The following is a 16,570-nucleotide window of genomic DNA, read 5'->3' on the forward strand; positions in this document are numbered from 1 at the left end:
TGGAGCTGAGTAACATGCCTCATCAGTAGAGCTATCAACAATGTAGTATTTAACACTGATGTATTTCAAGTACTTAACTACTATATGGTCAGCCATTGTTAGGAAGACAATGAATTACATTCAGATATTGATTAGGCCTTTACAGACACGAACCCGTCTTCAGTCTCTGTAGCCTTACCCACTCATCTCTGCAGAAAGGCATTCTGGAAATGTAATGAGCCTCTTATACTGTAGGTTCAGGTGCGTCAATGACCTGCTGGGTGACCTTTTGTTGACAAGTTGAAGTTCACTATCGGCGGTTTCAATACATATTTAACAGTAACCAACAGAAAAACAGTGTTTCAGTGAAAGCACCTGCACAAAATAATGTAAATAATTTTTTTTTTAAATGAGGAATCTAGAGAAACCTTTGGCAGCAACGACAGTATTGAGTCTGTGTGGGTAGTTCTATCAGCTTTGCACATCTGGACACGGCAATTTTTAACCACTTTTCTTCGCAAAAAGGCTCAAGCTGTGAGAGACAGATTGAAAATTGAACAACCCTTTTTAAAACCAGCCACAAATTTTCAATTGGGTCCAGTGCTGAGGCCACTACACAACATCCACATTGTTGTGTGTTCCTCTGTAGCTTTGGCTGCATGCTGGGGGGGCATTGTCTTGCTGGAAAACAGATCCTTCAAGATGCAGTTCTCTTGCAGACAGCATTAGGTGTTTCTCCACATTTCTCTATATTTTACTCCATTGATACCTTCACTGAATATGTCTTGACAGCAGCCACTGAAGCTTGAAACTCAGAAGAGTCATAGGTGTCTGGGTGACCTCCCTCACTTGTCTCCTTCCTGCGCTGTCCTTTAGTTTATGAGGACGGCCTGCTCCGGGCCTGTGGCATGTTCCTTCCATTTCTTAATGATGGGTTTAACTATACTCTAAGGGATTTTCACTGGCTTGAAAATGTTCCTGTATCGGCCCCCTGACTTCTGCTTTTAAACAATCTTTTCACAGAGTTGCTTGGAGTGTTTTTTGTTTTTTTTTCTATTTATGCTGTAGAATTTGGCCAAGATAGTGACTCACAAATAACTGAAACTTCCACATACAGGTGTATTTATATCATTTAAACATATGGTGGGTGTTACATATGGCACTTGCAGCAAACAACACAATGGAAATTATAAATATGGACGTGATGTGTGTGGTAGAAATAAAATACAATAGGCCTGAACTGGAATATAAAAGCACAATGTTTGGTGAGTGCTAAATCCAATAGTATTGTGTGAATCATTTTTTAAGTAACTTTACAAATTAATCCAGCTGGCAACAAAGAAATAAAGAACGATAAGTCCCACCTAGACATGTTATTATATGAATGTGAGCTATGACAAGATGAAGTTATAACTGCTGCACAGTATTGTTTTCCTCCTCTCAATTTGGCACATGCAAATGGTAAGAAAACACACACACACTCACACACACTCACACACTCACACACACACACACACACACACACAACCAATATCAAATGCAAAAATCAGCTACAGGTGAATTTAGGGTTTTAAACTTACAAGTTCTGATGTCAAAAGTGTAGAGACCAGAAATTCTAAATAGTCTTTTAAACTTGTGGCAAGTTTAAAAGGCAACAGGAAGCACAAATATAACATCTCTTTGTTGTTGAGCACAAACTGCTGAATTACAGCGGGATGCATTTTTGTTTTCGCATTAGATCCTAAAAAATAAACGCGCACAAACAAAAACTGCTTTTGTACATTTTTGGTCAATTGCTATCAAGACTGCACTTATGAACCTAATGCAAAAGCTGGCAGGGCAGGTACTTTGAGCATAATATATAATTTGCTGTATACAAATGAGCTTGTACTTAGAGAGGAAGCTGAACTTTTTTAAAGACTTTACTGAAGTCATCTTATTTGTTGTTGTTTCTTAAGTTGCACGTCTCAGTAAACTCACAACACAGACGTCAGTAATAAGTATTTGGTGCCTGAAGGCATCATGTTTAGTGGCATGTCATTTAAGAATCAACTGGAGCTGATAGGACTGAGCATTCCCTAAAAATAATCAGTAAATGCAGTCACTTCCCACTCGGTTTCATCAAATCTCCCTCTTAAGCATCTCAACCCGCACTGCAGCCTTACCCGAGCTATAAGGCTTATATTAATTGACTCGTGGGGAGCAGGGTCCCTGTTGGAAAGAAAATAAACTAGCATCGTAACTCCTGCCTAATTCCTCAATGTCCTCGTAGAGTAAATCTTCAGGAAAAAAACACATAATTCACTGAGTGGCATATTATCCATCTAAGTTTTATTGACTGACTGAGGTTAGAGTGGGTGGGGGGTGGTAGGGATGCAACAACCCACAGCTGGCTTTGCTGTGAGATGCTGTCACACTGGCTGCCTGAGGAAAGCTATATTTAGTGGGGACTAAGTAATAACTAAGTACAGGGAAGCGATGCAGCGATGGTAATGATACAACAAAGTGACAACCAGATATTGAGGGACTGAATTACGGGGCGGAAGCAAGAAGCCTCAGCGATCAGACCCTCTGGGCTGTGTTTATTCAACGCTGGTGACTCACTGTCACATTAACCTAAATCTAACAATATCTTACCACTGCGCCGTGGTTTTATAGAGACAATCTGTTTTGTGACCTTCTAATGTGCTTTATCTGCGAGAAGAGATGCCTTATTTTACGGGGGATTCAAACATTAGCTAATATACAGGACAGTAAATGTGTCCTGTCAGCTGCCCGGTGGACCTAAACCACCTTTACAACCATTGTTGCCATTTGAACGCCTCCTGATTCTAACTGGACCAACATGTTTCCTCATCAAATCAAAGAGTAATAAGGAGGTTTAAAGCAGCGTTTGTGTAGCGTCTGATGTTCTTAAGCTTTACCGCAAGGCGTTCACATTTCACTGACATTTAGACAGATAATGAGTAACAATCTCCCAGTCCTTAAATCCCCTTGTGACTCTTTTGGCATTTAAGTCTATTTTTTCCCCTCCTGTCTTTAAATATTTGATGAGGATGATGTTATCTACAGTGGATATTCCTGGCATTGTGAAGATCACTTCATCATGCCGGCTCTTCACTTTATACTGACCCAGGTATGCTGGTCCACCTTTACATTGGTCAGGTATAATGTAATGTTGAGGTAAAGCCGGTTCTTGTCAAACATCTGTCCAATCCCAATTTTCTGCTACTGACTGCATGTCTTATAACTGATGCCATGTAATGAATGCAATCTGTGCCAGTTTAATGCATGTTTTATGTATTTCTCTGAATGAAAATGTCACTGAGCGAACATCATTTTTCAGCACACGCCAAAACTTTGAGCCACAGCATAGTAGCTGTGTAGGAAATATAGTTGCTTTTTGTTGTTGTTGATCCACGAGGAAATGATAAAGGCAGTATTTTTAAGCCCTTATGTTAAACCACACAGTAACCACTCAAAATAAATATCATTTATCTTGCCTCCATTTGCATCTCCTCGCAAACAATCCCCCCTGTGATGGTGTAATTTAGAATTCAGCCAGGTCAGGTCAGCTACCTCACCAACCTTACACAGCTCACTAGCTTCAGTCATCAATGCAGCTGGCTACATATTTGATGTGACATCTCCTTCCATCTTCTAATGAATTTTTTATGTCTTCTCCTCTCCCACTGTCACGCAGACGGTGCTCGTATCAGCCCCTATTCTGTAAAACTATGCTACTGTAAATGACAGTGTTGCCTTTGGAGTCCGTGACCCTTCTGCTTTGTTACTGCTACAGACAGAGCTACTGCAGCTTCCATACTGATTGGATTTGTCTAGAGACGTTGTTATGCACAGTGATGGCACATTCACTGGATAATTTACACTTATTGTGTTGTTAAGATGCAAACCCATGCATGAAAGGGATCATATCAACAGATGAAATATCCATGAAATTATTTTTCTAAATAGGAGTCAGGGATGTAGAAGCCATTATACTCCATTATGAATCTTTCTCGATGAAAATCTGCAGGTCCTAGACCTTAATAAAGGAGTAATACATCTGTTACCTCCTCTGAACCCTTCCACAAGCTGTTAATGATACTTTCAACTATTAGTTCTTTTAGGTCATTTAGAAGCAAATTTGCAACTTACTTTCTGTCTTACGTTACCCCTATTCTCCAATAATCACAGTAAAGTCTCAGTAAAGTTAAATGCTCTCCACCTATAGCGTTTTCTACCTATTCGTACTTAAAGTGCTTCACACTGCTTCTCATTCACCCATTCGCTCTCACGATCCCTCACACACCGATGGGGGAAGCTCCTTTTAGAGCAGCTGGCCAACGCTCATCGGGAGCAACTAAGTTGGGGTTCAGTGTCTTGCTCAAGGACCCTTCGACATGTGACCGGAGGAGCCGGGGATCGATCTTACTTTACTTTAAACCCGTTCCCAGATTCTAGGTGGGCTTATACTTGCAAGCAAAGTATTAAGTAAAATTGAGTGGAAATTTGATTTTTCACTCATTTTTACTTTTTTTGCAGCCAGTAAATGTGAAATAAAATAAATTAAGTTCATTAAATTAAATTGCTGTTTCCTCTCATACTGATTAGTTCAACTGAAAATAGCGAAGCAGCCACTGGTGTGATGGTGACTGCCTACCTGTACAGGGCCCTGCCTCCGTAACCCATCCATGCACCTGAACACCAGTTTAACACAAACTTGTGAACATCATCAGACTGTTTCAAAGCTGTATAGAAAATCCTTCATCCCTCCACAGCTGGCAGCTCCAGAGAATTCCCTTCATCCGTCAAATTCTACCTTTCAGCAAGTCACCGGGCTGTGTTTGCTGACAAAAAAGAAAACCCAAAAAGCAGCAAAAGATGTAACATTTTAACTGGTGTTTCCTTCACTTGCCTGTAAAGAATCAGGGAGAGAACAGTGATGCACTTTTCAGTCCTCGACCTGACAGTTCACCACTGATCACTTATTAAGCTGGGTGCTTGGCAGAGCTATCGACTGAGCTGTGGCACAAAGGAATTGATTACGTGGGTGGGAGACCATGTGGATGTGAACACTCGCCTGTGTGTGTTCATAATGTGTTAATGTGTCCCTGCCTTTGTGCACAATTCTTCGTCTGTTCATGAGGAGCCTGATTCTGAGTCCACCTGACTGGAGGCTTCTTCTCTTCTCTGGTCACAGGGCTTTTTCCAGGTCTGCAGAGAAGCCTGCAGTGATATTTTGCTGGGTTAAGTGGCCCAGAATCGAATCACTCTAATGTCTGTGGCAGCCCTAAATCACACACTCTGGCTGGAGTGCAAGCCTGGTCTGTCCTTCAAAAGGGAAGCTTTTCATGACTCCTTCCATACTGTAATTATTCCAACTGGATATGAGCTATTGCACTTATTGGCTAGGGCAAGGCACCGGCTGCTGCCACTTTCATTGGTTGCCTGGACACCTCTCTGCAGCCTCTCATTGGCTGCCTTGGGGAGAGTAGGAGGAGAGCTCACCCCATCCTCCCCCTGTGGCGGAGCGTGTAAATGTAAAGACTCTTTCTCTGCCTATTATCTGAGTGACTCGGGGTTTTGGAGTCTGCCTCCGAGTGTGTGTGTGTGTGTGTGTGTGAGTCAGTGTGTGTGCATGTTGGAGGGAGAAAAGAGATAAAGAGAGAGAGAGAAAGGGAGGGAGAGGCAAGCAACGTTTCTTCTCCCCCTTTAGCCTCCCCGTCTCCCTGCTCCTTGTCACTCCACCCTTCCTCCCCTATCTTGGACCACCCTCCAGCCCTGCTTTGAGCCGGACCGAGACCCCCCTACCACCCAGACCACCCCGGGACCCTTTGACTCTCCTCACTTCTCCGTCCCACCAACTACAACCTCTAAACAGGTAAGACTCTGCTTATTTGAGCACAAGCTGATCGCTCCAAAAGTACTTCCTGCCCTCTGCTCCTCCTTCACTCACTTAGATACTGTCCCTCTAAACCTGCTCCTCTCCTTTTTGTTTTCCTTTCCCCTCACCTCTCTCTGCTCACTATAAATTTCCTTTCATGCACTTTCAAAGTTTTCCTTTCACCGTGTCTGTTCCCCTTGTAAAAACATATTTTATTTACAGATGATATCAGTGAGTTTACTTGTGTTCTTCTTCCTCTGATATCCAACCCTGATATCAACTTCCTTCTCCCTCCCTATGCCACAATCTCTTCATCTTCTCTCCTTGTGTCTTTTGCAGTCTCATACCCTCCGGCTTCCAGCACATGCAAATTCAGTGAAAAACGAAATGAAGGCTTTTATTTTTAAATGTGCCCGGAGCACAAGTTGAGGAGGACGACATGCTGTATTCTGGCTATGGAATACGCATCCCTAATTGATTTTTGAAAAGTGTTTATGTTAGTTGGTGATGGCTATTTATAGGTGCTGACGTGCAGGGCACACGTGCTTTCGCTAGGCCACTTCCCTAATGCCGGGACAGAACACAGACTGTCAACTGGCTCCAGAACGCATGACATTGCACAAAGTGTAATGACTTTACAAGGCAGTGACTTGCCTGATTGAATCGAGCAATCTTTCCAGGAGGAGAGCTCCAATATTAACATGGCCCATAAAGCATTCCTGGCAACAGCAGTGGAGAAAAAGAAACTGCTTAGTTCCCCATCCACACATCCTGTACTTTCCCAGTAAGGGGAAGTGAACTGTGTGTGTGTGTGTGTGTGTGTGTGTCTGCACATGTGTGCGCATATATCTGTGAGGGAGACATAGATATTGCTAAAGTGCTTTAGACATCAATACTGCCAGCCTGAAGTTTTTAAAGCCACTCTATCATATCTGAAAATTGAATCTTAAAACTATGTCAACAGCTAAGGAAATCTTTCTTCTGATGTGGTGTTTTGTTTGTTTTTTAAGGTTTTTTTTTTTTTTTTTGGTTTATGTTTATGAATTTTATGTGAAGATGGCATCCTAACTATAACTGAACAGCAAAGATGAAGGAAAATTTTGAATCTCATTTTCTTCATACGATTTAAGTTAATCAAATTTGACACCAGCACGTTCCATCTCTCACCATTTACATGTTTATATTATGGGGAATTATCTTTATGATGCAGTCAAATTCAGTCTGCATCTTTGGACTTAACAAGAAACTTCTCTAGCAGACAGTTCAACTTTTCTTTCAGTGATAATCATTTTGTAATTTGAAAAGGAGCATCTGTGACACAGCCTTTCGGGAATGAGGGTCTTCCCAACAGAAATGCCCTGAGGGAGAGCAGCTTTCACTGAAAGTCTTTTATTGTGTTAGTTTGTGTTGAGCAAGTGAATGAAAAAGAGTTACCATCCCTCACACTTACAACCTTGACTGCAAACATTTTTTTGCATATTAATGATGTTTTGGATCGTAAATGTGTCAGTAAAGAGCATGTTTATGATGCTGTTTGCAGCATTTACGTCATCATTCAATCAGGTGTCGTGCTGTTAGATTATTAAGAAGTGTAAATTGGGTTTCTTTACTACCTGAAGAAACATGCAGGTGTTTGCACTATTCCCCAGATTCTCATCTTTCTTTGGACCCAATGCTACAAGCCAGACTGTCATTTTTGTTGAATACAAAAGCAATTTGACTGAAGGCCTTTATTAAATGGTAGTTTGAGAATTTAGGTCCAGACTAAAAGTTATGTTAAATTGCTTGTTAGGAACATGAACAGAATACAAATGGAGTTGGAAAAAGCTCGTATTCATTTTGTGAATTACCGTATGTTGCATAAACTACTTTCATTACTGAATAAATGATGAGAGAAAGGATCTTTCTCACTAACACTGAATTTTTCATTTAATCATTCATGCAACAACCATTTCCAGTTACAGACCTTAAACATCTTCTGAAAGTGACTAATGCCAAATCATCATAGCCAACACAGACCAGGTTCAGTCATTACCTATGTAGAAACTTCACAGAAATGAGGAGAGAGAGAAAAAAAAAGGCCATTTTTAAAAATTAGCTTTGCTTTCTCACACATAACTGTCGACCTCACCCCATCAGCCCGGCAGCACTTATGCAGCTAAATTTAATGCACTTACTGCACATCAACTCTTTCAGTGTAAGCTCTCATAAGAATGCATATGTGAAATCCCTTGTAGAATGAGATATTTATGAGCCTTGGTGATGTGTTTGCACGCTCCTGTTGGTGCACTTGCATGCCTTCCTAAGCCACTGCTTCGAGCTTAAGTCGAGCTGCGCGCAGTTAATGCAGACAATGAGTGTGGCTCACCGTGTCAGACCAGTTTTACACTTTCCCATCACATAATGCCACAGATGTCTGTTTAGGACACTAGGTGTTGTGAAGGTTTGGAAATTGATTTGAGCAAAACAAACAACAGAATTGGCAGCAAATAAAACATGAGTGGACAGGCTTTCGTTTTTTTTCATGTCATTAAGAAATCAGATGACATACGTCTCACTGGTGAATTCTGCTTGTGTATCCTGAGTATGTTATATAAATGTGTGATCTCGGCAAATGGCTTTGTCAAAAATGTATTTTAATGTGTTCCTGTTTCCACCAATAATTTTCCATTTAGAATAACTGCACTATGAAAAGATGGATCGCATGTATGCAGAATATTCAGTAAGCCCCGCTTCCTTCTATGTAAAGCCAATGCTCTGCAAGCAGCTGGCCCTTTGTGCCTTGGCCCATTCGAGCCGTTCCGGATCTCCCGCTGGCCTGGCTCTGGGCACAGTGTGTGCTGGGAGTTGCCTGGGTAGGGACTGGCTCAGTGTGAAAAAGGCCACTGACACTGACTGGCTGCCGTGCTGGTAGCTGTCACACGGTGATGGGAGCAAACGGACACAGACAAAAAGAGCTTCAGAGAAACTACTATGTTTGGTCTGCTGGGTGATGATTTTAGATTTACTATCATGGAAAAATAAATGTACACTGGAATCGAAATAGATTAACTTCTAAATGCCTCTTAAATAGAGTACTGAGAGCTGTAATGCATTCATTCTATGCCTTATTACACTGATTTTAACTTCTGATAACATTAGATACTGTAGCTATTTAAAGAGCTACGTTCCCTTTCTCTGCTTTTATTTTTAGTCTACTACTTTCACATAGGGAAGTTGTTGCATGAGCACATTTGTAAAATCACAACATCGCCACCATCAAATGATATAAAGTCATCCCTGATTTGAAAATGTAAGAGCTCTGGAGATATTTGACACACAAACAAAGTCAACATTTAGTCTCCCTTTATCTCCCAGTAATTAATATTGTGGCACCTTGCTTGGCATCTAACCGTGATCATGGTGGGATCCTTCGTAATCATTTAAAGCGTGATGAACAGCCAGAGGTCTCAAGCTTCTCGAGCCTTTAATGTAAGACATGTCAGCACATTGGTAAAAATACCTCTGATAGTATCAATCCATCGCAATGTAGCAATTAGTTAATATTATGTACCTGATCAGCAAGAAAGCAAATGATTTAGTTTTAGAACCCATTAAACACAATAGAACTTTTTTACACAAACAGAAATTGTCTTCAATTGTGTTTTGTTGTGTCAAACTAGGTTGTCAACTCTTTAAAATCCATTACCCAGGCTAAATAGCTGTAGCTCAGTTGGTAAGGCAGTCGTCCGCGGACCCTGTTCGATCCCCAGTGCCGGCTATTTGTCAAAGTGTCTCTGGGCAAGACACTGAACCCCCAACAGCCCATCCCCAGCCGTGCAGTGCCGGTCTAAGCCCGGTAAACATTGGGGAGGGTTGTGTCAGGAAGGGGATCCGGCAGAATCAACTGGCGGACAATGATCCGATGTGGCGACCCTGAACTCACGGGATAAGCCGAAAGGAATAAAAAAAAAAAAAAAACTTGGAGCTAAACCAAACAAGCATGAGGGAAGAATTCAATTGGAAATTTATATATGAAATATAGATATATATATTAAAAAAATCTAACAACAACTCATATGTATCTGAAGCAGTTACCAACAAACTGTGAAAAGGCACTGAATTCATGGCTTGTGTTAGTGCAACAACAGTAACAAACTCTGTGAATGAAGGAAATGATGGATTCTGTTTGCCACCAGGTCTGGGACCAATTGATGGATGCAGTGGCACTGCAAGTTTTTTTTTTAAGAGACCTAGTTACAACATGCTGTGAAAGAAATATATTTTTAGTTGCTTCTTTACCTTAGTTTAGTATATAATGATGATAATGTTTGAATATTGTTGTATACTTAAACTTGTTGAAGCCGTGACTACTGCTGTCCACAATAAAATTAAAGTCAGTGGAAGCTGGAATAATTATTATACTAATTTGCATGTCTCACTTGACCCCATTTTTTCTCTTTGCCTAACTGAGCTGAAGCATATTTAACAGAGCTGTGGAAAGTATAGTGAGCCACTACCAACTGTTCATTAACTGCAACTGGTCCAGCTGATCAGGCAGGGGTAGGTAATCAGGGCTGCGGCTCTCGAGGAACTGCATTGTGTTTCGCTGTCCCACACTAACAAAAGGACTTTCTTAGTTTTTTTTTTACTTTTTTGCACATGTTGGACATGGTAACACGCTTCAGGGTAAGTTAGTTAATTCTGGGTAGATGATCCGACACTGACCTGCAAACTGTGCAAACAATCCACTAGGCGTTCAAACTCTTGTTCCCTCATTCACACTCACTTGACTGGTAAGCAGTTCTCTGACACAGAGCCGGGCTGTAAACTTAAAAAACAATCTACACTAGACCATAATTCATACCGGGTTGGGGGGTGGGAGGCATCACCAGAGGCTGAAATTAAACATGGCACCTTTAAAAAATTGAATCTATTGGAGAGAATTATGATCTGTGAAAACAGAGGCCCCTTTTTTCTCCCCCCCCCCCGGTGCAAAGCTGCTTGCTGATGTAATTTAAGCTACTGAAGGGTTGCGATATCTATCAGAGAGGATGGAAAGTTGGGTGAGGAAAAAAATGGAGGAGGGTGAGGGCTAAGAAGGAAAAGGTGGAGCAGGAAGAGAGCTTTAGCCTTCCCTGCTGTTTCCCTAGCTTCGCTCTGGGTGGTGAAGTGTGGTCAGAAATAGACAGCCCGTTTGCCCCCTGTTCTGGTGCTATTTTTATACTCGCTAATACAGTGGGGTTTGGGGAAGCAGCTCAAGTGGTGAAGTGACAAGAAAATATTATTGTTGGATTGGAGTTAAGAGAGCTGGAGTTGATCAAAGGACCATGCACATGCCCACAGAGGAATGTTGTGGCAGCATCAGCCTTGTGGTGTTATTTATTTTATTAGATTAGAGCTTGAATATATGACTCTGGCAGGGTTCCCATCTGACCTGTGTAGAAGAATTTGTATAATGGAACCATTGGAAGTCAGACTACAGGTTTATATTAGAAATTGTGTTTGACTACTTTCATTGTTGCTGCATGTTCAGGTCACACGTTTGTTTCCAGTTCATCATCTTTTACACTGTAATCGACAAAGCACTGTGAATTCTATGAAAACAGCATGTTTCTAATTTGTATGTATGTGCTCAAGAAAACGGAATGAAATCAACTGAGATTTTTACTAATCACAGGAAAACAGCCAGTTTGACAGTAGTTTGACATTTGATAAAGACAGTGGGGAGAGAAGTTCTTTGACCTTTGAAAACATGGGTTCAGCTTTCAATCCACATTATAAAACACAGTCAATGAGTTTTATATTTCAACATTTGTTTGAAAGATTGTTAAATCTTTTTATGTGATAAACAGACAAGAAATGAGGAATGAAGTCATGTAGTGTAACCCACTTTGTGAGGGAATGCACACCTTATTTAGGGCTCTGATATGTAATGCAATTCATAATTTAGAGGTGTGCATGTAAGTGTATTTTAAATCCTGCACCCACCCACTGACTCAGAGTTTCCAACCCCTCCCGACCATCCCTGCAGAGATCCCATCCAGTCTGAAACAATGTTTGGAAAGTTTCTTTGCACAATTCCGAAGACAAAATTAGATGTGTGGCTTCTAAGGCTCGAGCTCTAATCTCACTCTGCTTGTGTATTTGTATTGTGTTTTTATTTCATTTCATTAGTTTTTATTTATCCATTATTTACCACCTTTATTTTCCAAAAGATTATGGGCATGTTTTCCCAATGATTCGAGTTTCCTGAAGCTGATCTTATTCCAGTTTCGATGTTCTAATATGTACAAAACTTTCTAACTTGGTACCTGTCTCTCTTTGATACACAGAGTTCATCAAATTTCACTCAGAATGCGCGACCGAAATGCACGACCCCTGTTTTGTGCCAAAACACACTTTAGCTGAGGTTTAGCTGAGGCTCATGAAACTTCAAAAGTCCCCGTAAGCTAAATCGAGTCAGCTCCTTTCCCAGTTACAGTCTGTTTATTATACATCTCACTCTTTTTGTTCGCATGACCTGCAGCAGAGGGATATCTTCTCAAAGCACAGAGAGAATCAGGAACACAGCAGAGTCATTTCTGTTGAACCTCAGTCGCATCAGGATTTCATATTGCATGACAGTATATGAGTATGATCCAGGATACACAGAAAATACAGGGGAAAAAACAGAAATGCATATCTCTGTCTCTTTAAAGCTGAGGCGTATGCTTGTTAAGCTGCTAATGGTAATGCAATCACACTTGCATTTTAACAACAATATTTATTACCTTGCCCTTACTGGCTCATCAGCTGTTAGTTGGTGAAGTCACAACGTGCTCTTGTAACAATCTCTTTGTAAAAATGTGTATTTATGTCCATTCCGACTTCTGTTAGCTGCAACCTTTCAGGATCTCCAAGGGAAAATCTGTGGAACAGTTTCACTGATTGCTTGTTTCTTTCAAAGTCTGCAAGACAGCAGGTGAAACAGCAAGGGACTCAGAGAAGTCCCACACACACTCTGAGTGAGTTTTTATGTCTCAAAGGTACAGACTGTAAAAATACTCGAGCTACTGAATCGGCTGTTGAATTTAACTCAGTTTACAACTTGTGAAGTAAAGCGATGGTCATAACAAACCTAAAAGCGACTGTACAAAGTATTTGTACACCACAGCTCACAAAGAAGCACCTATAGGGCAACTCAAAACATAGTGAATTTCTCTTTAATATTCTATAACTTTCAAAGATTGGGACTTGATTTGGCTTAGAGGGGCTGCCTAAGGGCTTTTGCATAGAATTAGGGATGTGCATTTGGTTCAGTTTGACCTTTTTTGAGTGAAATGTGATGAAGCACAGAGGTGTTACGTACAAATTAGGATGGCAATATTGTCATAAGACCACCTTCCAAAAAACTCATGGAAAACCATTCCATTAATGTCTCATTGTCCTACACTGCACTTACTTTTTTGAGAGTTTGTAGCTGGTTTTGTGTTTGAGAATTTGCAGGCGATGTCGACATTGCAAAATCTTTGGCTTTCAGAAAGCACTTTTAGCCAAGCTGATTCGCTCGAAAACACGAAGAAGGGAGTCATTAGCGAACTAATGTGACTAACATCTACTTAAACTAACCAGGAACAGGTGTTTGTAATGTTTGTAAATGAAGCAGGTTCAGCTTCAAACTCTGTGAGCAGAGCACCTGAATGTTTGGGTTGTCTGTGTGAGAGCTGACTATGTTGTTGACCAGTCACAACAAGCAAGACAAACATCTTAGAGATGTTTAAGTCGTTTAGCACCTGGGGTTAATTTTGTAATAATAGTTATAATACTAATAGTAATGTTAACAATCTTTATAGTAGACCAGATCTCAGTTCAGTGTCAAACCAAAGTAACTTAAAAAGTAGTGAGTTACTGCCATAGAGAGTAGTGTGGTTTCCTAATGGCAGCTGGGGGAGGGGAGTGAGGAGTGCTGGAGCCAATTTCAGCTGACACTGGGTGAGACGTGGAAAACACCCGAGACAGATCACCCATCTGTCACAAGGCCACACATACAGAAAGACAACCATTCACTAACTGCATGTCCGTGGATTGTGAGGGGAAACCAGAAAGGGCCCAGCCAGCCTGGAGGTTCAAACCCAGGACCTTCAAGCTTTGAGGCAGGATGAATGCTAAGCTCTCCTTCCACCCTTCGGAGCCTCAGTAGAGTGAATACAATTTTTTATTTTATATGCATTTCCCCAACAGTTTGCTGAGTCTTATCACACAGAAAGAAAAGTGAACTTTGTCACACATTTAAGCACTGATCATGAGCTATGGAGCAGTAGCAACTTCATAAACTAGGTTCCAAACAATGAGTGCACATGAATGATCCATTTGAGCAGACTTATAAATAAGCGTCTCAATAGCACTTTCAAACAATTTTTAAATGGATGAATTGGTAAATCTTCGTAAATTCGTGAAAGAGATCAACACAAGCAGACATTTGTGATTTTTGTAATCAACGATCTGACTCTGCGGCAGTTCAGCCATGCTGGAACTGCTGTGGGCAGCAGGGTTTCATGTGGAGAACATTAGGGTGGAATTTACCACATCATTGTAGATTACGCATCAGCTCACAATGGGTGTGGAATCTATTTGTAGAAAGTGCAGAGAATTGTAACTGAATATGATAATTGACACGAGATAAAAAGATGCAGACAATTCAATGTGTGTGTCTGCAGCTTACAGTAAAAACACGTCTGGTGATGTCAGGAGAAAGTGTAACAGATATTCTAAAGCTCATCTTTTAGCCTGGGCTCTTGGCGCTCGCCACTGCCTCTCAGCATTTTTGCTTGATTAAAAAGCACCCAGGAGTTTGTAAGTGCAGGGTAGGTGCGAGCGCACACCCTGACAGCTTAACATACTGATTATTCAAGCCTCTTAGGCTAAGCCACGGCACTCGAGTGATGAACGTCAACTCTCCTCTCTCCCTCACAGTCTCGATTTCTCTCTCTCTCTTTTATTCTTCATTTGAATGAGTGGAAAGCCAGTGACAGCTTGCAGAAGGCAAAACCTGTTGTGTGAGAAGCAGAGGGGATCAGTGACACAGTGATTCATACACTGCCGAGGCTTTATTTAGCCATAATCCACCCAGCATAGGGTCCTCGCTCACAACTTTGAGTATGGAGGTGGTTAGCAGTAGCCAGGGTGTGCATTGTCTTACACTGTAGTTTAGAGGGAAAGTCCCTCCGTTTAGGTATAAAACACTAGCTACGGTTGTCATCACTCATCATACATACAAAATAGTTACACCAACAAATGATCCCGTGTTGCGTCGTATGACTAGTGAGTGCTTAGTGTACAGGATTTGTAAGTCTTCTGTTGCTATTGCACGACTACCTCATTTTAGACCCTTTCATCCTATTCAGTTATTGCAATAAGAAATTCTATTTTGATTTCGGAACTTTTCACTGTGATGCTTTGATACACCTGTGTACTGTGGGTTGCACTGCAGTGTACAGTGTCCCTTTCTGTATCTGGGCTGTGTTTGGAAGCCGCCTCAGCTTGCTGGTGAGGCCGTGGCTGCTACCACTGAGCCACACCTGAACAACAGATTGGCCTCAGCTGGAGGTTTGGGCAGGAACGGACACAGCACATGCTTGCCTAGTTGTTCAGCCGATATTGTGCACATGTACAGTAGAAAATTGCAGGTTGGAAATGTACAGAAAATATGAGTTTACTGTGTTGTTCCATTTACAACTGGGTACTGTGGTTTCTGACAAACAACAGGAGTAAATACTGTGTTTGTGGGGAGCTATATTCAGCCCCATGTTTGGTACTCACTAATGAGTACTTTCATCACCAGAAGGATGTGTGGAACTAGCTCAAAATAAAGTACAGTTTGTGTTCATTACAATGGAGGAACATTCATTGTGCTCACTGACATGTTTTTAATAGATCTGGAACAAGTGGTTCAGACAATTCAGATCACATTTGTTGTTGCTTTGTTCTTTTCATGAGATTTGTTGACTAAAGAAATAGAATATTACCAATGCCCTACTTTTTTTGTCTTTCTGTTTTTAATGCTATTTTGGACTGACAAGTGATAAAATAGACTGCAAACACAGAAGCTAAAATGTCTAAAGTATAGCGACAACATGTTGTGCTGGACGTTGGTCGGCATGGATGCTCTGACCAGTCTGCAGCTGCACAGCCTCCCAGGCAGCCGGCTGTGATGCACTGACACCTGTCGCTCAGGTCTAACATAAAACTTCCCCTGCTGATTCCCATCTACAACAACGACATGTTTTAAGTTAAAGTTGAGGTATTAATACTTAAAAGCACTAAAGATATAAACAGCTTATTTTCTGTAGTTAGATTATCAATGTAGGACATTTCTACACATCTATAAAATCCTTTGTGAACCTTCAAAAGCATGTGGTTTCGTATTTCTTCATGTTCAGTCCTTCGCCACCGGCTCATCCCTCCGTTTCAGGGAAAAATGAATGTTATAGCAGCGCTTTCTGTTTTCCTGACACACTTTTCCTCAATGCTGTCTTTATTGTTTTATTTTTTTATATTTCCTTGTGCAGCTCCAAAAGCTTCTGCAGAAGAGACTGCTAAGTCAGCGAGAATGCAGCTGCGTGAGCTTAAGCAGATGTAGAAAATGAGGCGAGCACTTCAGGAGCTTGAGAAAACATTTCCTTGGGACACTGCTGCTGGGGTGTACTCAGCGTCTTAGGCAGTAGGTTTGATGGGGAGAGCAGG

General features: G+C 41.2%; 1 protein-coding gene across 11 annotated transcripts in view; it reads left to right on the plus strand.

The window, feature by feature from the left end:
- Nucleotides 1–5,525: 5,525 nt before the first annotated feature.
- Nucleotides 5,526–16,570, plus strand: part of pcbp3 (poly(rC) binding protein 3) — a 62,760-nt gene continuing 51,715 nt past the window's right edge. For 5 of the 11 annotated variants that reach the window (XM_067516437.1, XM_067516442.1, XM_067516443.1 and 2 more), the window contains exon 1: nt 5,530–5,863. The gene's annotated coding sequence lies outside the window, so the exon portion shown is untranslated. Of the gene's footprint in view, nt 5,864–16,570 lie in introns of all 11 variants that reach the window. The other 6 variants (XR_010915212.1, XM_067516441.1, XM_067516446.1 and 3 more) reach the window with 3 other exon arrangements.

This window comes from Channa argus, chromosome 9 (assembly GCF_033026475.1).
Source record: "Channa argus isolate prfri chromosome 9, Channa argus male v1.0, whole genome shotgun sequence".
NCBI lineage: Eukaryota > Metazoa > Chordata > Actinopteri > Anabantiformes > Channidae > Channa > Channa argus.